The sequence below is a fragment of the Theropithecus gelada genome, chromosome 14 (genome assembly GCF_003255815.1).
Source record: "Theropithecus gelada isolate Dixy chromosome 14, Tgel_1.0, whole genome shotgun sequence".
NCBI classification, from domain to species: domain Eukaryota; kingdom Metazoa; phylum Chordata; class Mammalia; order Primates; family Cercopithecidae; genus Theropithecus; species Theropithecus gelada.
Window position 1 is genome coordinate 52,148,981 of NC_037682.1, and position 23,660 is coordinate 52,172,640.

The 23,660-nt window shown below is 44.4% G+C and overlaps 1 protein-coding gene across 33 annotated transcripts in view; it reads right to left on the reverse strand.

Moving 5' to 3' along the window:
- Positions 1-23,660, reverse strand: part of ARNTL (aryl hydrocarbon receptor nuclear translocator like) — a 109,533-nt gene that overhangs the window by 83,499 nt on the left and 2,374 nt on the right. The window lies entirely within an intron of this gene.

A 23,660-nucleotide genomic window follows, 5' to 3' on the forward strand; every position in this document is an offset into this window, starting at 1 on the left:
ATCATGGGGACAAGGTAATAAGGCTATAAAAATGGAACTCAAATAAACCACACACAGAGCCCACATGGGCCCAATTTTCCAGGGAAAATAGCAATTGCACAGCATTTAGATGGGGGAAGTCACACTTGTGCCTCAGCACAGCAAACAGCTTTCAAAAATCATTAGGCTGCAGAAAAGTCACCAGGTTTGCCAAATTAGCAGTGCCAGCTCTTACCTGCCTCCTCTGTCACACTCACCTCTTTCTACAGATAAGAGGACAGGGACAGTGATACTCATCAACAGCTATGATCCCCCAGGAACACGCAGCACCCTGCAGCCAGGATAGGACGCCACAGCAGCTCCAGCCTGGGTCACCCTGCTGCCCCTCTCCCGATGCCCTCACAGCTTTCTCCTTGGCCCAGACCTATTCCTCAGGTCTCACCTCCTGGGATTCTCTGCAGCCCTGGGCCTCACTGACAAACTTCTTAAAGCTTGTCTTCCTGTGGCCCCTCACGGCTCTCACCAAACCCTCCTCCCATCCCCACCTCTCCAATCCCCCTCATCTCCAACTCTGGTCTCTTTCCACCTCTGTATTCCTGAATGTTGATAATCCCAGCCTCTAAACATATGGCATCTGTCCATCTTTCTGGTTCTAGTGACTGTTCTTTCCCCAAATCAGAGGCAGGACAGCTTCATGGTCAGAAGCACAGAGTCTGGAGCCAGATGAAATTGGTCTGATCTTGGCTCCACAGCAGTGTGATACTGGGCAATTAATTCACTGCTATATATCTTAGCTTCCTCATCTGTAAAATGGGGTAATAACAGTACCTCATTTGGTTCATTGCGTGGATTAAGTGAGTTACTACATAAAAAGCTCTTAGAACCATGCCTGGTACCTGATACTCTCCATAAAGTGCTACTATGCCCATTACTACAGGCATCCGATTCTTCAGCCAAATCCCAAACACTGCCCCATGTCCTTCCATCTCTATCTCCTCTACTCAGGCCTTTTACCTTTGCTGAGAATGTCCAGCCTCCATTTCAGCCCGTCCTTCAAGGTGTTGACAAACGCAACCAGTTCCATAAAACCTTTCTTGATTCTCTTGCCTCTTGGCCCCATCCTGCCCAGCAGTGAGGCAGAACTCCTCCCTTCTCTAAAAGGATAGAGCTGACTTCTCCCAGGGCCACCTTCTTAATCTCCCTTGAATAACCATTGCTTTATCCTTCCCACTCCCTGGTCATGAGCTTCTCAGAAACACGGGTGCATTGGGTTCTTTCTCCCTAAAGTTTTATTCCTTGCAACCTTATATAGTGTAAACATTTGCTGGTTTAAACTGAAATGCAAAGCTTACAGACCAAGTCTACATAATAAGCCACCAGAGACTGAAACAATAAAAACAACAACAGGCCAGGTGTGGGGGCTCACGCCTGTAATCCCAGCACTTTGGGAGGCCGAGGCAGGTAGATCATGAGGTCAGGAGATAGAGACCATCCTGGCCAACATGGTGAAACCCCGACTCGACTGAAAATACAAAAATTAGCTGGGTGTGGTGGTGTGTGCCTATAATCCCAGCTGCTCGGGAGGCTGAGGCAGAAGAATCACTTGAACCAGGGAGTCAGAAGTTGCAGTGAGCCAAGATTGCGCCACTGCACTCCAGCTTGTTGGCAGAGCGAGACTCCATCTCAAAACAACAACAACAACAACAACAAATCAGCAAGTCAGAGGAAGCCTTCCCCATCGCTCCAAAGCCAACACATACCTCAGGCTCAAAAGCAGTACTGGGGACCAAGTCAGTGCTATTTGTCAATTTCATTCTAGTTATTTCCTAATGACCAAAAAATCAAATCCTTTCAGCAAGTCTACAACCTGCTTCCACTACTAAATGGCATTTCCAGAGAAGCTCACTCGCAATTAAGGAGACATGTTTTTTCTCGGAAATCTTATTTACTGTTTCTTGTTTTAGGGTATTTCTAAAAATATCCTTAAGAAGAGATCACTGTTTATTTTATTTTGTTATGTTTTCATCAGACGCAGGAATACAGATCTCTTTGATTTTCACAGGTAGATTGCTCCTTCCAAGGATTTATTGGCTCCTCTCCACACTCAGGAATAAACAAGTCACGAGTTACTTGTATACACACAGCCTTTCACTTACGACTAATTTCATGTTACTGTTTCCCTGCTTCCTCATTCATGAAAACCCCAACAAAAATGATTCCTAGCATTTTAAGTAAATTTTTTATATATCCTCATGACATTCTTCTTGAAAAAAGAAATTCTGATTCTCTATTAAATCTTGGGCTATTGCCATTAGCTAGACAAACGCCAACTAATGAAATGATTCCATAATACACAGAGATGACTTAATGTAGCATTAGCTGAAAGAGCAAAAATTAGAAGCGATCTAAATGCTCCATAACAAGCTCATGGCTTACTGAAAACATTCCCTTGATAGAATATTATACAGCCATTTTACATGGCCATAAGGAAGACGAGGGACCCATGGAAAAGGGCTGGGGCATAATGTTAAGAGTAAAGAGGCCATGGTGCAAGGGAAAGGCCAAGATTAGGGAAAGGCCAAGGTCAATTCAGAAATTCCATCCCCAAACAGCCAAGAGGAATGGGAAGGGAACTCTCCCTACGTTTGCAGAATGAACCCATCTCTGGATGAGCGAACAACTTGCAGCCCCTCGGACACTCAATGTCAAGCTTGGCACTCTCCAGTGTGGCCACCAAGCTCCCACCTGAAGGCCCAGCTCTTCCCAAGTCTCTGAGGCTAATGCTGGGCAAAGGCGGGAGGGATTTGCTTGCTTGCTGCTAATCTGACAGGTAAAGAAAGTGAACCAAGAAACTGGGCATCTCAGCCAAGGCCTCCGACTACTCAGCCCCTTGTCCTCTGTTGGTTCAGTTGAAACTCTGCCACCCCGAAGGTGCCTGAGAACATGGGCTCTGCGTGCCATGTGCAGGTCCACAAGACAACTCCACCTCTGGAAGAGAAAATGACTCCAGAGCTTCTCTCCCAGTGCCCTCTCCCTCACTCCACCACAATCCCCAGTGTGGACCCCTCCTGCCAAATACAAGAGGCCATAGTCATTGCCCTGGAATTACAGTCTTCCCCCGACGGCCCCAAACCACCTACCTAACCATGCCTCCCAAGGCACTCACCCCTCCCCAGGTATGGCAGGGGCAGCTCTCCTGTTTCTTCTGCCACCCCCAGAAGCTATGCTCCCTTCACCAACCCAGATCCCTTACAGGCCAGCTCAAGTGTTTTCGCCTGCACCCTCTTGCCCCAGCCACCTCCAAATACATGGGTCTTAACACTGCCTCCCTGGAATGACCCCAACCTCTCAAAGCCTGAGTAGCCAAAAAGCCAGACTCTTATATGTGAAACAATCAGGTCACCTAGATGCTGTCATCCAAGAGACTCCTCTCTCCAAAATTTGCTCTAAATGTACCACTGGAGACTCTCATTTAGGTGGTTGTCAAGCTCTCCCTTGACACTCCTTGGGAGGGGGCACAAACATCAGACGGCAGTGATGCTGGAGCCAGGCCCCCTTGTAAGGGTCCTGATGGATTAAAGAGCTCCTTCCACCTCCCACAGCCGCCAGCAGCAAGCACTTCCTAAGCTCCCACCACATGCCAGCTGGGGGCGCAGACTGCCTGAGATACAAATCTGAACAGGCCAGTCTTTGCCCCACAGGAATTTCAACTGGAACAGGAAAAAGTGTGAGATAAGCCCCACTACTGCAGTGTGATAAATGCCGAGCAGAGAAGGCAAAGTGAAGGGTAACACAGAGCACAGGTGGTGGTGATTTAATTCAGCCTCAGAAGGGACTGCAGAAAGGCTCAGAGAAAGCCACATTTGAGCCAGAGCCTGGACAATTAACAGAGACAATGAAAATACTGGCAACCATGTATTGGGTGCTTCCTGTGTGCTGAGCACTGTTTCCAACACTTTACCTGTGTGCATGCAAACTCATTCACTCATGCATCACTGAGCCCCTAATGCCAGGCACTAATCCAGGCACTGGGGATACAGCAGTGAACAAAATTTAACACTGGTGCCTGCCTGCATCAAGCTTATGTTCTGTTGAGAAAAAATAAATAAATAAAAATAAACCAAACAAATAAGGAAAATGTATAATATATTAGATGGTGATAAGTGCTAGGAGAAAAAATAGAGAAAGGAAAAAAGGGAACATCTGGGGGCAGTGACCCAGATGGAACAATTTTAAATAGGGTGACATTTGAAAAAAGACCTGAAGAAGGTGAGCTAACTAGCCATACACACCTCTGGGGGAAGAATGTTCCAGGCCAAGGGAGCAGGCAGTAGGAAGAGCTTAAACAGGAAGCATGCCTGGTGTGTTTGAAGAACAACACGGATTCCACCGTGGCTGGAGCAGAGCTAGAGAGGGGCAGGTAGGAGCAGCATATACAGCTGTGCAAGTTGTGCAATGCATAAGCTGGGGAGGAAGCAAGTGCCACTTACATGCACCACAAGGAGCTGTGCAGAACCCAGCATGATCAACCATACACCATGGCCCTGGGGTGGCAGATGAGGTCAGAAGTACCAGGAAGCTTTGAGGGCCATGCTAAGATTTGGCTTTTCCTCTCACTGGGACAGGAAGCTACTGTGAAGAGGGTTCTGAGCAGAAGCCTGCCCTGATCTGACCCTCGGTCACAGGATCACTGTGTAAAGAATGCACAGTAGCAGGATGAAATTGGAAGCAGGAGACAGCTTTGGAGGCTACTGCAATCACCACACTCAACTACAGTCTTATCCTCATGGTCCCACGCAGTAGGTTCCATGAGCACTCTTTCACAGAATAAGAGAATGAGGCTCAAGAGAGATCTGGTCACTTAATCAATGTCACTCAGCTAGGAGGAAAAACAGGGGGAAGAGAGCATTCCAGATGGAATGAACAGCATAGGCCATGGAGCAGGAGCTTGGCAGGTCCTAGCACACTTGGGAAAGGGCAGGCTCATGGTTTGGGATGCCCAAAACCTCCCCTAGGGACACATGGGGACACATGGCAAGGCCAATGGGCGAAGGCCTATCTGCGGCCTGCCCACACTCACACCAATACCCACCAACAGCCCCCAAGCTGGCACTGCTCCCTGGACCGCAGCAACTGCCTCCTAACCCATCTCCCTGCTGCACTCCTGTCCTCCTCACCGCCGGCCCACAGGCAGCCAGAAGAACCCTTAAAAACATAAATCAGGTATTATTTTCTTGCTCACAGCACTCCAGAGGCTTCCTATGATGCCAGGCACACAGTAGACCCTCAACTGATGCTGGACAAATGGGTGACTGCTTCATCCCTATAGCATTCTCCAGGCTTGTCTTGTCTCAAAACCAAGGTAAGAATAACTTCTTCCTTTCCTCCTTAGCGCAGGGAGGTGACTCCACGCTGAGCGGAGCAGGGGTCTCCAGTCAGGTGTAGCTCATTCAGACCAAAGCCAGAGAGGGGAGCCATTCAAACGAACTAAGGGACCATTTACGTATTAAACTAATTTTTTAAATAAAATTGCTTACTACAGCGCAAACTAGATGTACTTTACTGTGCTGTGGCTATGTAAGAGGAGGACTGCAGAGACACCTGGGCTGTAAAGACAGCAGCGGGCACACTCCACATGGGAGCCCTGGCACCCTGAGGCCAAGCAGCACCCAAGTACCAATAACTCCTGACAATACTGTCACAGGCAGGGGGACACTGCAGGAACCGCCTGAGGCTGACAAAGCCACAAGCGCAAGGTGGGACAGGAACGGCTTCCCCACTGAGTCTGACTATGAATTTAGGGGCAGGGCTGATGGCCATATTCTTGTCTGCATGCTGATTACAGTGAGCCCATACTTATCTTAGAAACTGGGAGAAACTATGACACTACGGCTAAACAAAACTTCACATATTTGAGCCAGAGAAGATTTGGAACAAAAAGAATACATTTCCCAAAGGGTCACTACCACTCCCAGGGTTTAAATCCAGGCCCACTGAGGGCCTCATTCACAAGGGAAATACAGAAACATGTAGGTACACACATGCCTGTATGTAGATACATTTTTAAAGGAGGGTAATAACAACCAACAAAATGAGATAGTAATAAGCTCCCCTTTCCCAAGAAAACAGAATTTAGTAACAAAGAGTCTTTCTAGTGGGCCTGGAAGGAGTATTCAACCACAACATGAATGACTTACTCTCAGGTTAAAATCAGTCTATGGGTGGGAGAGGAGTGAGGAAAGCTCTAAAAGCCAAGTGATTCTCCAGACCCCTTCAGGAGGCAAAGAACTTGCAGATTCCCATACTGCATTGGACAGGTAAGAGACAAGCTTCAAAGGCTTTGTTCTTTGAAAAGGAAGATGGGGGAAAGGGCTGGGAAAGCCCTTTCACTGATGTTTCCAGGAGGAAGGGTGCTGGGTCTCCATGGAGTGAGGGTCCTGAGGGTTCCCAGAAGGAGTGGACAATAGAGCAGGACAAACGGCCAAGCCTCTAGACCTGACAAAGAAGTACAAAGGCAGACTCAACAAGGATGCTCAGGGAAATTGCCTAAGTTTGCCTGACACCAAGCTCCTCTGGGTAGTCCACAGCCAAGCAGACAGTGCTGCAGAAAGGTCCTGTGAGCACTGGTAATTAAGAGTTTCAGAAAGGCTAACACCAAGGCAAAAATATTCTTATTGCATGCCAAGGCCAGACTCTGAGCCACCAGGAAGGGGCCTGGGGGTAGCTGGGTGATAGGGAGGCAAGGTGGAGTTAATGAAAATTGTTCCCTGAAAACACCAGCCCAATATCCTTGCTGGAGAGGCACTGAGATGCTGGTATCTCATTAAAAGTTGAAAATAATAGGGGAGAAACTATAAGCTTGTCTTCAGACTAAAGCTACAGCATGCATAAATCTGGACTCCTGTATGCAAATTTGCTCCTCATTCTTTAAAAAACATGGCTGTTCACCTGGGGCAGTCTAGAGATGGGCAACTGGAGTGACCAAGAGAGTTAGTCCCTAGTTCAGGCCCTCAACCTTTGCTCTCTCCATCTGAAGGCCCCAGGTTGGCCCAGACTGGCTGAATGGGAGAAGCTCAGCCCTCCCAGGGGGGCTCCTCCACCTCCCCCTTCCCACCAGAAAGCCCAGAGGACACAGAAGGAGCCAGACCTTGCAATAAGGGATATAGGTTCCTATCCTAACTCTGCCCCCCTCCCCCACTTCTCTACAAATAGGTACCTGTAACCTCCTCTGGGACCATTCTTACAACCTGTAATTATCTTCTTCATTGACTTCCCTGCTAATCATCTCTCTCTCTCTCCCTCTACCACTAGAATGAAAGTCCCATGACAGCCAAGGCCATGTCAGCCTTGGTCATCAGCCAGCATCTAGAACAGAGGCTGCCACACTGAAGGTGTTCAACAGATGAATGCATGCCCTGGGAACTGTCTTCAAACACCAAGCAGCCATCTTCAAGAGCCACTCCTGAGCCTGCCCTGCCAGCTGTGGGCCAACTGCTGCTGGATGGATGGCCCAGTGCCTTCCCCCAGGAAAGCTCAGCCAGCTCAGCACCCCAGCCCTTCCCTGCAGTCTTGATGGCTTCTCTTTACCTCATCCCAGGAGCACTGCTCAGGCCACTCACCTGAGCAATGATAAAGAGGAAGGGGAAGCTGCACAGGGACACGGACAGCAATGTGCTCTCTTCAGTCTACAAGAACACTGGGGGAAGAAGCCACAGCCAAATCAACAATGTTGTGAATATGAACATAGAACACTGGAAATGGCAGGGGCTCAAGACAGCCAAGGACAGAGTCATGCAATCCCAGGATAAGAAAGTCTGGGGACCCTGAGGTACATATGAGTACAGGATAAAGAAAAAAAATGGTGACACAGTGAACAGGGAACCCACAAAACTCATTTCCTTAGGTAACTATAATAAAGGCTAGTCAGATTCCAGGAGGAGAGTTACTCAGGACATCTTTCCTAACACATTACAAGCCCTTGGCTTGTTTCTTGACTTCCAGAAGGAAAGCATCATCTTTATAATAAGTTCCTCAATGCCTCACTCAGAAAAGAATATGGATAGGTCTGAGATAGTGTGACAGTTTATAGTCCAAGCCAGGTTGTGAAAAATAAAAATTCGTGATTTGGCTTGAGAGTGTTAATTTGTGAGATTAATTTTTAACTGGTCTTTCATGATGACAAAAGTAATTCACACTCATTGTTACCAAAACAGAGATATAGACCAATAGAACAGAACGGAGCCCTCAGAAATAATATCACACATCTACAACCATCTGATCTTTGGCAAACCTGACAAAAACAAGAAATGGAGAAAGCATTTGCTATTTAATAAATGGTGCTAGGAAAACTGGCTAACCATATGTGGAAAGCTGACACTGGATCCCTTCCTTACACCTTATACAAGAATTAATTCAAAATGGATTAGAGACTTAAATGTTAAACTTAAAACCATAAAAACCCTGAAAGAAAACCTAGGCAATACCATTCAGGACACAGGCATGAGCAAGGACTTCATGTCTAAAACACTAAAAGCAATGGCAACAAAAGCCAAAATTGACAAATTGGATCTAATTAAACTAAAGAGCTTCTGCACAGCAAAAGAAACTACTATCAGAGTGAACAGGCAACCTACAGAATGGGAGAAAATTTTTGCAAGCTACTCATCTGACAAAGGGCTAATATCCAGAATCTACAAAGAACTCAAACAAATTTACAAGAAAAAAAAAAAGCAATCCCATCAAAAAGTGGGCAAAGGATATGAACAGACACTTCTCAAATGAAGACATTTATGAAGCCAACAGACACATGAAAAAATGCTCATCATCACTCGTCATCAGAGAAAAGGAAATCAAAACCACAATGAGATACCATCTCACACCAGTTAGAATGGCGATCATTCAAAAGTCAGGAAACAACAGGTGCTGGAGAGGATGTGGAGAAACAGGAACACTTTTACACTGTTGGTGGGACTATAAACTAGTTCAACCATTGTGGAAGACAGTGTGGTGATTCCTCAAGGATCTAGAACTAGAAATACCACTTGACCCAGCCATCCCATTACTGGGTATATACCCAAAGGATTATAAATCATGCTGCTATAAAGACACATGCACACGTATGTTTATTGCAGCACTATTCACAATGGCAAAGACTTGGAACCAACTGAACCGTCCATCAATGACAGACTGGATTAAGAAAATGTGGCACATATACACCATGCAGCCACAAAAAAAGATGAGTTCATGTCCTTTGTAGGGACATGAATACAGCTGGAAACCATCATTCTCAGCAAACTATCACAAGAACAGAAAACCAACACCACATGTTCTCACTCATAGGTGGGAACTGAACAATGAGAACACTTGGACACAGGAAGGGGAACATCACACACTGAGGCCTGTTGTGGGGTGGGGGGATCGGGGAGGGATAGCATTAGGAGATATACCTAATGTAAATGACCAGTTAATGGGTGCAGCACACCAACATGGCACATATATACATATGTAACAAACCTGCACGTTATGCACATGTACCCTAGAACTTAGAGTATAATAATAAAAAAAAAAAAGTAATTCACACTCATTGTTGAAAAATAGGAAACTACAGAGAAGGAGATGAGAATAAAAGTCACCTAAGTCACCTCTAATTCCATGAGGTGAGAACCACTATTAATATTTCGGTGCATTTTCCTCCATCCAAGCATGAGATTTTAAAAGAGTTTAGAGCACACTGTGAATATAATTTCAATTCTTGTTTTTTTCCAGTAAAGTCCATCTAAAAACACTCCACAGAGTTCCAAGACAGAAGCGCTTTCCTTAGCAAATAAACAATTTAAGTAACAAAATGAATAATACAAACCCTTCATGAAGTTAAAAGAAAAAGAAACAAGACTAATTATTCCACTGAGCCCCCATTTTCCTACCAAAAGGAAAAAAAAATCACTAATATTAGGCCCAGAAGATAGAAACATCAAGCCCTTTTTTGTATCCTCTTATTTATGTTACATTTTCTATTAATACATATTGTTTTAAACAAGCCACACATTTTTTCCAAATCAACAGAAGCATTTTATAACTGCATCTTATTATTTTGAAGCAAGAAATCAAGTTTTGGTGGCCTTGGGAAGGTTTCATCTTCTAACCTGCCCATGGACCAAATCATTTAAAAATGACTAGTTCACATCGAGTTCTGTTGCACTCGGTTACCTACACAGAGGAATGAGCAAATGGCCTTGCCAAGGACATACTACATGTCATGTGCTACCCAGTAAGGAGTTGCAGGCATCTGCCCATGTGATTACTGGGGACCTGGTTTTACACACATGTCCAAGGCCTTGGCCAGTGGAGAGCAGAAACTTTCTGCCTGGTAGAGAAGACTGTCCAGGATTAAGATCTCCTTAGTATAATGCATTTTCCCTAACTCTTTTAATAGTTCACACTTCAACAAATACACCCCTGGCAGGCCCTGGGCTGGGCAGACACTGTGTACATCTCCATGGGGCTGCAGTCTACACAGTACTTCCTCACCCTGTGGTCTCACACTAAGCCTGGGAGGCAGGAAAGGCCATCACCATTATTGCCATTATCTAAACAATAAAGTAAATATTTTTGGGAGTATTTTGCCCCAGGTTACAAAGTAAAAGGGCTGGACTCAAACCTAGGTCTTCTGACTCCTAGTCTAAGTGCTCTTTCTACTGATTCAGTTACATTGGTGAATTTCCTTTTACTGACAACCTAATGTCTTTTGGGTAATTCATATTCCCTTCCATGCTTGGGTGCCCCCCACTGCTTAGTTTCAGAGCCAAGAGCTGCCCTGACCTCTAGATGGCTGCACATGCCCTGGTTTCTGTGTGCCTGCTTAGATTCTCACCCCTGACTCAGGCACCTTCCCAACTCTACTGACAACAGCTTCAAATTCTACTTATCCCTTCCATTGCCACCACAACGCAGCAGACTGCTAGTTCTCCTCATTCATTCCCCTCGCCACCCATAAAAACAGAGATTTTGCTAGACTCACGGCTTCCCAACTAAACATATCTCCCAGTCTTCTTTGCAACTATATGTAGTTGCAAGTTCTGGCCATTGGAAAAAGAGAATGTGCGGCTCCCGGGTCTTCCCTTTAAAAATGACTGGATGTGTGCCCCCTTGGTTCCTTCCTCTGGGAGATGGTAAGTTTTTACCTTCAGCCATCAAATGGAAGCCATATGTTAAAGATACTAGGACTGGACCACTATCTACTCGGGACTAGCACATGAGAGAGAAAACTTCTACCTGGTTTCAGCCATTGTGCCTGTGGGTCTCTTTAACAGAGGGACTTACCTGGTATCCCAACCAAGACAAGAAGCTAGAGGGAGACCAGGTCTCCATTCTTCTAGCAAAGCCCCTTGCCACCAATTAAATACTTTAAAGGGGTGAAAAAAAGTGTTCCATTCAGTTTTCTTTCGTGGAAAACTTTTAAAATATGAGATTACCAGGATCTCAAAGACAATTTATGCTTAGGTCACAGGAAAAACTGAGAGGACCCAGAAAAGCAAATCAGCCTCCAGCAGAAATAGTAGGGGAGAGAGCTCTAAGTGACAACCACAACCAGTGCTCTTCTTTCAGCAGTTCACTCCATTCCTAGGAAAGGCACTGAAAGCTAAAATGATGCAAGCCAAGGCTAATGTCTCCATGGAAACTGTTACAATTGAAGCTTGTGTTCCTGACCAAGAACTCAATGGTCAACTTTTTCAAGAAATCATATAAACTCCACGTTTTATCATCTATTAAAGCCTTGAGATTTTTAAAGCTGTTGTACCAATGATAACCCACAAAAGATATGTGTGTATTCTGTACCATACAAAGTGAGTACACATCAATTAAATCTAACACAACAACCAATCATGTGATCTTTTATTGACTCTGATTCAGTAACACTGTATACCACAAAGAAGTTCACTTTAATAATCCCTGCTGACTTCTAAATACAGTGAATCAGAACATTTAAGAACTTCAATAGAGAAAGCAAAGATGAAACTTGAATAGAGAGTGAATTAAGTCACAAAGCTGCCTCCGCCACTGACCAGTTGTAGAACCCTGGACAGTTGCTTAAATTCTAAGCAATTTCCCAGTCCACAAGAGGAAATGTCATAACACCTGTCTCATAGGGTTGTGATGATAACCAAACACGACATTGTATGTAAAAACTACTTATGAATTACACAGGAATGTCCTATGGTATTGTTATCAGAATCACAGCACTTGGAAAGGCTTTTATGGGGTGACTTTGATGAACATCTTCACGAAAACTTTAAGCAGAACACACGCTACCAGCCACTCTTCGAAAAACTGACCTAGAGAAATTTCTTTTGCTGTCTTTAAAATTCACCCACACGCACTAGCTGGCAAGAGCTCGTCTTTCTGCTGCATTCACCACTGGCATCCATTTGCTCATCAGCCAGAGTATCAGGAGGACGTCCGTCACAAACTATGAAGAAAAAAGAGCTGTGCTGAGCTAAGCCTCTGTGTGGCAACCAGTCCATCAACCAAAAACACAGTCAAAAACCTCAAAATCAGAGACAAGAAGTATTTTGAGGTACCAGGAAAAGACAGAAAGGAGAATATAGCAGTTACGCATCCAGGCACTGGAGTGAGACTGTTTTGAGTTTGAATCATGGCTTTTGCACTTAGCATGTATCATCTGAAGCGCCTTTGAGTTTCAGTCTCTCTAACTAGAAAACAGGACCACTTAGCACAGTTGTTGGCATACGGTAAGTAGTCAAAGGTTAGACACTAATATTAATAATAATAACAATAATAATAATAATAAATATACTTGTAATGCTGGCAGAAATTAGGTTTGGCAGATCTCCAGTCAGGCTCTGCTGCCAGGTATTACCTGGACAGCATGCTGGCTCAGTCATGAGTTCCCCCAGGCTAATCAAGGTTCCTCTGGATCACTGCCTAATGCCCCAGGATAGGTGAAACATCCAAGAATGACAGACTGGCCAGCTGGCTAGATTCTGACACTTGTTTTTCTGGTTCACAGCTGCCTGTCACTATCCTGAAAGGTGTTTGCAGATAAGATTCACGTGGCTATCCATGCCTAACTTTTCCATTCATGCCCAGGCTTATGGGGTGAAGCATAATCATCTTTAAAGCATGGCCCTATCCCAAAGGATATGAACAGACACTTCTCAAAAGAAGACATTTATGCAGCCAAAAGACACATGAAAAAATGTTCATCATCACTGGCCATCAAAGAAATGCAAATCAAAACCACAATGAGATACCATCTCACACCAGTTAGAATAGCAACCATTAAAAAGTCAGGAAACAACAGATGCTGGAGAGGATGTGGAGAAATAGGAACACTTTTACACTGTTGGTGGGAGTGTAAACTAGTTCAACCATGGTAGAAGACAGTGTGGAGATTCCTCAAGGATCTAGAACTAGAAATAACATTTGACCTAGCGATTTCATTACTGGGTATATATCCAAAAGATTATAAATTATGCTACTATAAAGACACAGGCATATGTATGTTTATTGCGGCACTATTCACAATAGCGAAGACTTGGAACCAACCCAGATGTCCATCAGTGACAGACTGGATTAAGAAAATGTGGTACATATGCAACATGGAATACTATTCAGCCATAAAAAAGGATGAGTTCATGCTCTTTGCAGGGACATGGATGCAGCTGGAAACCATCATTCTCCGCAAACTATCACAAGGACAGAAAACCAAACACCTCATGTTCTCACTCACAGGTGGGAATTGAACAATGAGATCACTTGGACACAGGGTGGGAAATATCACACCCTGGGGCCTGTCAGGGGGTGGGGGGCTGGGAGAGGGCTAGCATTAGGAGATATACCTAATGTAAATGACGGGTTAATGGGTGCAGCAAACTAACATGGCACATGTATACCTATGTAACAAACCTGCACATTGTGCACACGTACTCTAGAATTTAAAGTATAATAAAAACAAAACAAAACAAACAAACAAACAAACAAAAACCTTGGCCCTATCCAACAAAATAGTGCACATCAGCACCCACCTGGTGGACAGCGCCAGATCCCTAAACACGCCCTGGAAGTAGGGGAACTTTTTCTGGTTCTCCTAGGCTATTCCTGTAAGGGCCACTACGTCTTCACTATTTATTAAAACTGCACTGCTGCTCCCTGCAGCCAGGAAGCAACTTTACAGCTTCAAAATATCTATTCTTTCCTTAGCTCACACAAGCATCACACATACACTGAAAAAGGCTCAACAAGAATCGTTATACCTGTTCCACAGATAAGGAGTCAGGCTCAGTTTGAGACATTAAGTGATTTTCTTTGGCTATATGGTGATTAAGCAGCAGAAGCAGCCTAAAAAGCAGGTTATCTGACTCCTCCTAATCTGGTGCTCTTTCCAGAAAATGTGGGCATTTGTTTTACAACATTCGACTTCCATAATGGCACTTTCTGTCTGGAGAATTCATTAACTAAGGTATCTTGGTCACAGTACAGTGCAGAGTCACACACTTGAAAGCCACTCACACAGGCAGATGTTCACCGCACTCTAGAAATCTAAAGGGTGACTGATAACAGCCATGCTAATTAACATAATTGACAATTAATTCCCAGTTCTGGCTTCCTCTCTCTCCTGCCTGGACTAATCTAGCAGTCTCCTGTCAGGTCTCTGCTGCATTTAGTCCTTCATTGCTCCAATCCAACTGGAACACGAACACTGGATTGATGCTTTAGGGAGAAATATTTCATGTCACTAAAATCATGATCATAATAAAACAACTCCAGTGGTTCTCCATTGCCTACCAATCTCTGACTCACTAGGCAAACTCCAACTTGCCACTTAACCTCACTGAGTTTCCTCAACTGCAAAATGAAAGAGTGGGTTAAATAGAGCCTTGCCCATTTCCAGCTCATGACTCTAAAACCCCCAATCTCAGTATCCACTACAAAAAAAAAAAGAAAAAGAAAAAGAAAAAGAAAGTCCCCAATCAAGCCCAAATCCTGAATCTAGAGACTGCTGGGAGAAAGCCAAGTCCAGTGCCAGTGGTCCAGAGCTCCCATGGCCTTATTTTAAGCCTGGATCTACCACTTATCAGTTGTCACTTTAGGCAAGTCACTAGATGTCTAAAATGGCTTCAGGTTTGGGCCTTCAGTGATCTTCCAAACTTAAATTCCCACCATTATTTAAGAACCTTCCATTTTAGGCAAGTCTGTGTACATGAATGCAAACCGGTCCATTCTTACTTCTGTTAATTATGCTATGTTTCCACCCAGCCACTTCCTGGGAATACCTGTCCTCCCCTTGTCTGTGAATCGAAATCCTACCATCCTTAAAGGTAAAAGCCTGACCTGTTCTATGAAGCCTCCTCTCTTCTACAATGCTCACAAACATCTTCCACAAGGCAAAGAAACTGCAGGCTCCTTGGTCACAACAATTTCTGCTCTTCCTTTGGGTCTAGCAACATTCTTGGCATATAGGCTTACAGATATTTGTTGACTAAATAAATAAATGTGTAGTACTATGCCCAAATAAATATGAACAAGTGTTCTTTTAGTTAATGTGGCTCAGCTATAGATTTGCTGCAGCCTGGAGCCAACTGAAGTTAACAGAAGATGAACATCAGCAGGGCAAGGACAACCATCAGCAGTAAAAGACACTGATATCCGACCAACCTGAAGAATAAGAAAAACATAGATGTCAAAAAGAAATGGTAACCTAAACACCAAAGTATCTTGCAAGATCAACCTCATAAGCCTACACTGTTAAGAGAGTGGAGGAAATTAGAGGTTTATCCAAAGCTGAATTCACTTTTTGAATAAATAAACAAGTATTTATTGAGAGACTTTCTTGTACAGACACTGTTTTCATTGCTGAGGATATGGCAGAGAACAAAAGAGATGACATTGCTGCTGGTATTCCAGCATCCAAGAAGGTAGGCTAGGTATAACACCACCCTCTAGCTCCAAAGTGAAGTCCACGAAGCAACAGCTTCTTGTACCAACTCCTTGCTATGCCTTCAAGTAAGGAAAAAAAGGAACACACCATTCACGACTGACCAAATAGAGGCAGTGCTAAAAGTGCTCTGTCACTCCTTATGAGGCATTCCTCACCCTAGAATGCACTGGGGAAGTTTGCAGCATGGCACTCTGCGCCCAAGTCATTTGAACACTGCCAGTTGAGCCCTGCCACTAGCGTCACTTAAATATCAAACCTCTCAAATGGCAAATGTGGCTCATGATGTCAAAAACAAAACTCAGAGGTGGGAAGGGAGGGTGGTAGTTGGTTAAAAGATCAGGTACTTTTCACCACTGCAAAACCTTAGGTTCCTTTCTTCTTTGGAGCAAAAACCTCTTCTATCCTCTAAAACCTTGAAAAAAAATTTTTCTTCCAGCAGGGTACTGAAAATAGCTTTGCATTTAACATTTAAAGTTGTTTTTGATCCCACACTCTTTCAGCTCTGCTCTCTCCTGCAAACTCATTCCATTCCCTAAGGGCACTTATAAGTATATTTTATAAGCAGGCAAGCCAGAGTCACCATTTTTATCCCTAAGAGTTAAAAAGAAAAAACAATTTACATAATTATATGGAAGATAAGTTGGCCAAGAACACAGAAATCTTATCTGGACCAAAAGTTCTGGGACAAAATTTCTTTCAACTCATCAAGAAACATAGCAGATCAAAATCAAGGTTCCTACTGCGAATGTCACTGCAGAGCTCTACACATGGGAACTGCTTGAGTTCCTCATTGCTGAGTGCCATATACTTCTTCAAGAAGAAATCAGAGGCAGCCATTTGAGGGCAGGTTTGAACAATGAAGTATATCTATTTTCCCCTGCTATGGTGAGAAAACAACAGGATTTTACAGTCAAGAAGAACCTGAGAAATCACAGTTCAAAGGGGATAACTTACTCGAAGTTATACTCAGCCAGTCAGTGGCTGGGCCAAGACTGGAGCCCAGGCCTCTCCCAGCATTCAGTCCAGGGTTTTCCCCACTCTCTGCACTACTGTCAAATTTATAACACATGAAACCAAATCTTAGAGATATAGAGGTAAAACATCCCTTCTATAAAAGTTTAACAGACCGAAAATATAGTAGGAGAAGTGACTGAGGTAAATGGGTCCTATGAACGCTAGCAGCAAATCAGGCACAATGCTACTGAGAGGAGGGTCTAGCAGCAGAGGGCTTGGCAACTGCTGATACTAACCAGTATGTTTTCAGCTACAGTCACCACTAAATAGCTTTTGTGGGCTCGCCTAGGAACTAAACCACTATTTAGTTCATTTTTTCCTATAGAAAAATTTATCCCAAGTTTCCATCTAGTGCCTTACAAATAAACTTTTGGAACAAAACCTGTTTTTAAGATGGCTGTGCACATGAAGCAGAATTCTGAGGTCTAAAGTTCTGCACTAAACACAATTAAAGCAGTAATATTTGGTGAAACATGCTAGGAGTGCATTTATAAGAAAACCCTTCAAACTCTTAATTTGTTTATATGCAATATAATGTTTTATTAAAAGCCTTCCAAGCAGGGTATGGTAAATTACTATTTTATAATATATAACCAAGGACAAATGCTATAATTCTGTATGCAAGTATTTACAAGGCCTTTCTAACCCTGGACTCAGGGTTAAAGGGAGTATGAAAGAGGCAGAAAACATGTGTACACAAGCGGTTCATAATTGAGTCACACTAGCCTTTACTTTCCTCAAAGATATCAAGCACCTTTCAACCTCAGGGCCTTTACACATGCTGTTCTCTTTTCCTGGGATACTTTCCCCCAGATCTTTCTGGAGCTGAGCTCAAACGTCACCTCATCAGAGAGGTCTCCCCTGTGATCCAGATAAGGCACCCTCCCTCCCACCATACCTCATCACTACTGCTTTACTCTATTTGCTTGCCATCCTAGCACTCCCAGCACTTGTCACAGCAAAGCATGAACGTGTTTCATTATTAATCATCTGCCTCCTCCTCCTCCTGGCCCCTTGTTTTGTTCACTGCTGTATCCTCAGTGCCCAGAACAGTGCTATGCATCCAATAAACTTCACAGACAGAGTAACTGAGTGAAACTGGAGAGTTGGAAGTAAGCACAGATAATTAGCCATGAAACAATTTAAAAATGAGAGAACTGGCCATCCTGATTTGGTATGATATGGTAATTTGCTCATTATGACATACCCTTGCTTCTGAACGAATGAATGGCTGGTAATTAAGAGTAAAAAGGAGAGCACACACAAAGGGAACAAATGTCATCAGAGGTACTTCACAGAGAAGTGAGATCCAAGGCAGGCAGGGGCAAGGAAGAGAGGCCTCAAGGGAACAACTTAAGCAAAGACCCATCCAGCCAGAGGGAGAGTGTGAAATCAGGAGGCCTAGGGAGGACAGCGGAGAGGCAAGGAGAACTGAACCTTGGGTACAGGGCTGTGGCTGGGAATGGAGGTTGGGTGGGGAAGCAGGGTTGCAGAGGAGGAACAGGACTAGACCCTGGAGAGCCTGGAAGACTGGACACAGGGGTGCCACCTGCATGCCACTGGCAACAGGGCTGTTCTTAGCAGGTAAAGCTGGCCTGTCATGTGGGAAGACTAAAAGGAGGTAAGCAGAGCAGAAAACTAGTCAGAAGATGACCTGGGTGGTCTAAGTATGAGGGGGCAAAAAGAGCTTCTTTCCTCTGCTTAGGCATGAGAAAGATACAAGTGAGCAAGATGTGAAGGCATCTCCAACGCCCCGCCAAAAAAAAAGACAATTTCCAGAGCATCTCACAATAGCACACCATGGCAGATTCAGGCCAACTTCCCATCCGTCCTGCTCTTGGTGCACTCAAGACAGACAGAGTTCAGGATGAGAGCTCTGAGGGCAGGGCACGTCCTTCCATGCCTCCCAAATCTGAGGTTAATTATATTCAGGACAGCCTGTGTTTATTATCTTTTTATTCTTTGAAAAAAAAAAGTGGTATCTAATTTCACTGTGCAGTATATATTTGAACATTATATAACACATTTTTATGTAACAGGTTCTTGACATAAAACAATGTGTCCCTTACTATCTAAATGTATTTGGGGAACAACTGGCATTAAAAACATATATATATATATATATATATACACACACACACACACACACACACACACACACACACACCCCAAGGCTGTGGATATACCAAGGTTGTGGACGTTGGTCTTCAGGGAGAAAAGGACAAAGGTGAGAGACCTTTGAAAAGGTCCCCTCCGTGGTGAGGAGCTCTGCAGATGGCTAGATGAGGCTAGGAGGTGGGGTTAGTGAGTTATGTTAAAAGGTTCATCTCACACAAGGAGCTGCCTGGGGAGGAGCTGGCTGAGCCACAGGGGGCCTGGGTCAGAGCAACACTGCAGAGAAGGCAGGAGGAGGCCAGAGACAGCCAGGCACAACAGAATGTGGGAGAATGCTCACAAGCCCTTGGAGCTGCTGCTCAGGTAGCATCCAGGTCCGTGTCCCTTATGCGGAGGGTTTCAGCTGGTCCTGCTCTAAAAGAGGCTCATACCACGTTTGTCAACAATAACACTGGTTCCCAATTGCTGTCGGCCTACTAGGCTCCTGGCATGGTGCGGCTGAGTGACGTAAGGGATGTAACGGGGTGTTTCCTCCCAGTAGGCATCTACTAGGGTGTTACAGGGCAGACTCTGGAGTCCACCGGCACAAATCCTGCCCCAAGCCATAACAGCTGAGTGACCTTGGACAGTTTATAAAACCACCTCATTTGTAAAGTAAGGATAATAGTACCTGCCTCATGGAGTTGTTATGGGGTCTAAATGAGTTAATAAGCAGAGGTGACTCACATATGTGCTGGTATATAGAAAGTGTTCAATAAATGTTAGCTATTACCATAATAATTGTTATTCCTATTTTGCACTCAGAGACGCTAACTAACTTGCCCAGGTCACACATTTCAAACAGTGGTTGAAGGAATAATTACAAGCCAATGCTTCATTCAGTACATGCACAAAACCCAGTGGGTAGAGCATTAGCCAAATATTAAGTTAGGCAGACCAGCCATCCTTTCTTTAACCAGGCTAGATAAAAATTAGTTTACACTATTTAAAAGGACAGCACGTACTAAGGTAAAAACCACACTCCATTACATGCCAGTACTCAACGTTCCCCTGTAGCAAAGATGACTAAACCTTATCGAATCTTATCTCCCCCTGAGGTTAAGTCCCCAATTCAAACCCTCCTTCCACGCAGACCTAAGTACTCATGGCCTTGTCTACTTATGGCCCTGTTGCACCCCTTGTCAATGCTTTTTCCAATGCTTTAACTCATTTAATCCACACCTCAACTCTTTGATGTAGGGGCTACTATGATCCCAGTTTCACAGATGAGGACACCAAGGCATAGAGAGCAAAAGAAACTTGACCACAAGTCACAAAGCCAGTAGGGAATACTTAGGATGTGAAATCTGGCTCCAGAGTCTGTATGCTAAACTACCCAACCAAACTGCCTTTTAGGACAGCTTGCGGAATGAAGGGATGTAGGCTCCAGCGTGTCATGAGGACTCATTGTGACAGTGCTTGCAAGCAGTCTGCAAACCCGTAACTCCAAGGCCACAAATGCAGGTTACAGGCTGCCATTAATGTCCACAATGGCCTTGCTAGCAGAACACAGGAGACACAGGTCAGGGCTAAAGAGGGGACCCCGGGCCACGGATGGTATGAATAGCAGAAGCTAGGACAGACATTTATCTTTACAGGGGTGCAAGAAGAGAATCAAGAAACCAGCATGACCCAAAGGCTGAGGGAGGAAAGGATTTCAAGGGACAAAAAAACAAGTGAGGTAACAGCTTCAAAGGGGCTGAGCACAGTGGCTCATGCCTATAATCCCAGCACTTTGGGAGGCTGGTGCGGGTGGGCCACCTGAGCCCAGGAGTTTGAGACTAGCCTGGGCAACATGGTGAAACTCCCATCTCTAATAAAAATACAAAAATTAGCCAGGTGTGGTGGCATGCACCTGTTGTCTCAGCTACTCTGGAGGCTGGGACAGGAGGATCACCTGAGACTTGGGAGGCTGTAGTGAGCCATGGCAGGGCAAGAGTGAGACCCTTTAAAAAAAAATACTGCAAAGGGGCCAAGAACAACCACTCAGGAATAAGGATGGGCAGATGGGCCCCAGGAACTCAAGACAAAGTTTTGGAGAAAACTTTGAGAAGAAATATAAAGAAAGGTGGTAGAGAAAGAAGCCAGAGGGCAGGTACTAAGAATGGAGCAGGAGATGGGAGAGTGGGGGAGGCTGGCAGGAGGGAGGAAAGAGAGAGGCATACGAACCCGGGGTACCAAGTAAAGACACATGTAAATTGCCTGGCACACAGCAGGCTTGCCACAAGTGTGTTTCTGCCTCTTCCATCCTTCCTCTCCTAAATCAAGCCTAAGGTTTTCAGGATGGGGAGGGAGAGACTAAGGACAAACAGCACAAATAATATTCTAGTGACAGGACCCGGGCAGAGGTGAGAAGGAATGGCAGCTGGCACAAAGGAAAGGCTTCCTGTGTGCCAGGCATTTTACTTGCACCATCTCCCTTAATCCTCACACAGACTCCATGAGGCAGGCACTGCCATTACACCAAGAGGAGAAGCCTGAGGTCAAAGGAGTCAAGCACACATCCAAGGCCACACAGCCCAAACCTGAGTCATAGATTCTTCTGCCACCTAAGCCCAGGCACTTGCCCATGGTGAGAGGCCAAGAAAAGGAACAGAGGAGGGGTCCACTTGCTTTCTCTGAACTGGGAGGAGAGGAGGGGATGATGGGGATAGAGACAGGACATTTTGGGCAGGAAGCAAGAGATGCTGAGGGGGGTTGGGTCAGAGCAGGTTTTATTTCATGAAGGAGAAGAAAACACAAGGTGGGTATTTGGGATAAATCTGAGTCTTGTGATAAGGTGACAATGAAAAAAGACTGTGGAGAAGGATAACATGCCTGTGTCCCTAGTTCCCAACTAAACCTCAAGGTCTAGAAAGAATATTTTACTTCCCTGCAAGTAACTACTTTAGTTATCATGATGCTTCCTAAAATCACTGCATGTAATCAGGGGGCTGAAGCTGTTTATTCAATATTGACTTTCTCCTACCACAGTGAGAGTTGATGATGAAATCACAAAGAAAGCTCAGATATATTATAACCCTAACACCAAAGAGAGATATTAACTATCTAGTTTTTACCTTTTCATACGCAATTTTGTTAATACAGCCAAATCTTTCTATGGTGCTTGTCCATCTTTTAGCATATAAATTCCACAGAGATTGTTGTGTGAAGGGATAAATCTGAAAACACGGCCACTTCCTTTTCCTGCCCTGTGGCATGCAAACCTCTTCTGCAAATAGCAGACAAACTCGTGAGTAGTCATCATTTTATAAATCATTTGAAATGGATCCTTTAAAACACCATCTATTTATCTGCTTAACCTTCTTATGAAAATAGGGCTTCAGCTCAGATATTCTGGAGGTGCCAGGAGGTAAATACCAACCTGAATTCAGATGTATTGAATATTTAGAGACTTACAGAACTTTACAGCAGAGGAACCTTTGAGATCACCTAATTCAACTGTCTTACTTTCCATCAGAGGCAAACACAACCCAGAAAAATTTAATAACTTTTAATAAATTTAATAACTGGAAAGGCCATGAGAGCCCAAGCCTAAACTAGAACCAGGATGTCCAGCTTCTAACTCCCTTAGTGCTTTTGTACCAGACCTGTTTTTTCTTCAGAGGGTAGAATAAAGAACAAATTTAACTACAGTTTTAACTTATTGCTATCATTCACTGGCTACGCCTACAATCAAAACCAAAACGCTTCTACAGACCCAGCTTCAGATGATACAGGCAATTTCAAATCCTGTCCAGGAAATTTCCAAACGTTCTAAATATGTTCTATAAGCTGTTTTAAAGACTTATCAATAAAGTGATCTGAGTAACAAAACATGGACTGAAAGATTGAATTTTGTATTTTCTAAAATATTTTGGAATTCCTTTGATATGGAAATCAAATATAACAGCGGCGATTTTTTTTTTAAGTCTTGCAAGCACAGAGAGCATGATATTATTCAAAACTGCTCAACAGCAGCAATGATTATTTTAAGCTTATGATTCAACGGGTACATTAATTAAAGACACCACCAATCCAAATTGACAGATCTTGATATCAATGAGTCCAGAAGAATTAAAATAATAGTCATATAAAAATAGATTAAAGAGGTGAACAACAGCATATGTCAGAAGGACAAATGACAAGCAAGCAGGTGTCGTGGGAAAGGAATGCATCTAAGGAGCAGCTTTTGTGGATTTTTAATAAAACGACGATGCTGGAAATACGGGTATACGGGTAGTGTCAAGAAAAGCTTGTTCACAAATACGGAATCTGATTTTTGGAAGCTGGGTGAGAAAACTTGGCTAATAATTCCTTACTGAAGAGTAGCGGTGGAAGAAGGGAGAAGAGACCGCAAGCGCCAAAGCGCCAAAACAACGCTAGGTGACCGGGAAGGGGCCGAGGCGGAGAGGGGAGAGGGGTCAGGAGGTGCGGGGTGCGCGGCGGCAGCGGGTCTCTCACCGGCCGGCGAGAACTTGACAGCAGGCGCCGGTGTCCAGCACACCCCTTCCCTCCCCAGCTCCTGCCGGGCGGCACCTGCGCTCACCCCGCGGCCGGCTGTCGCGACCCCTCG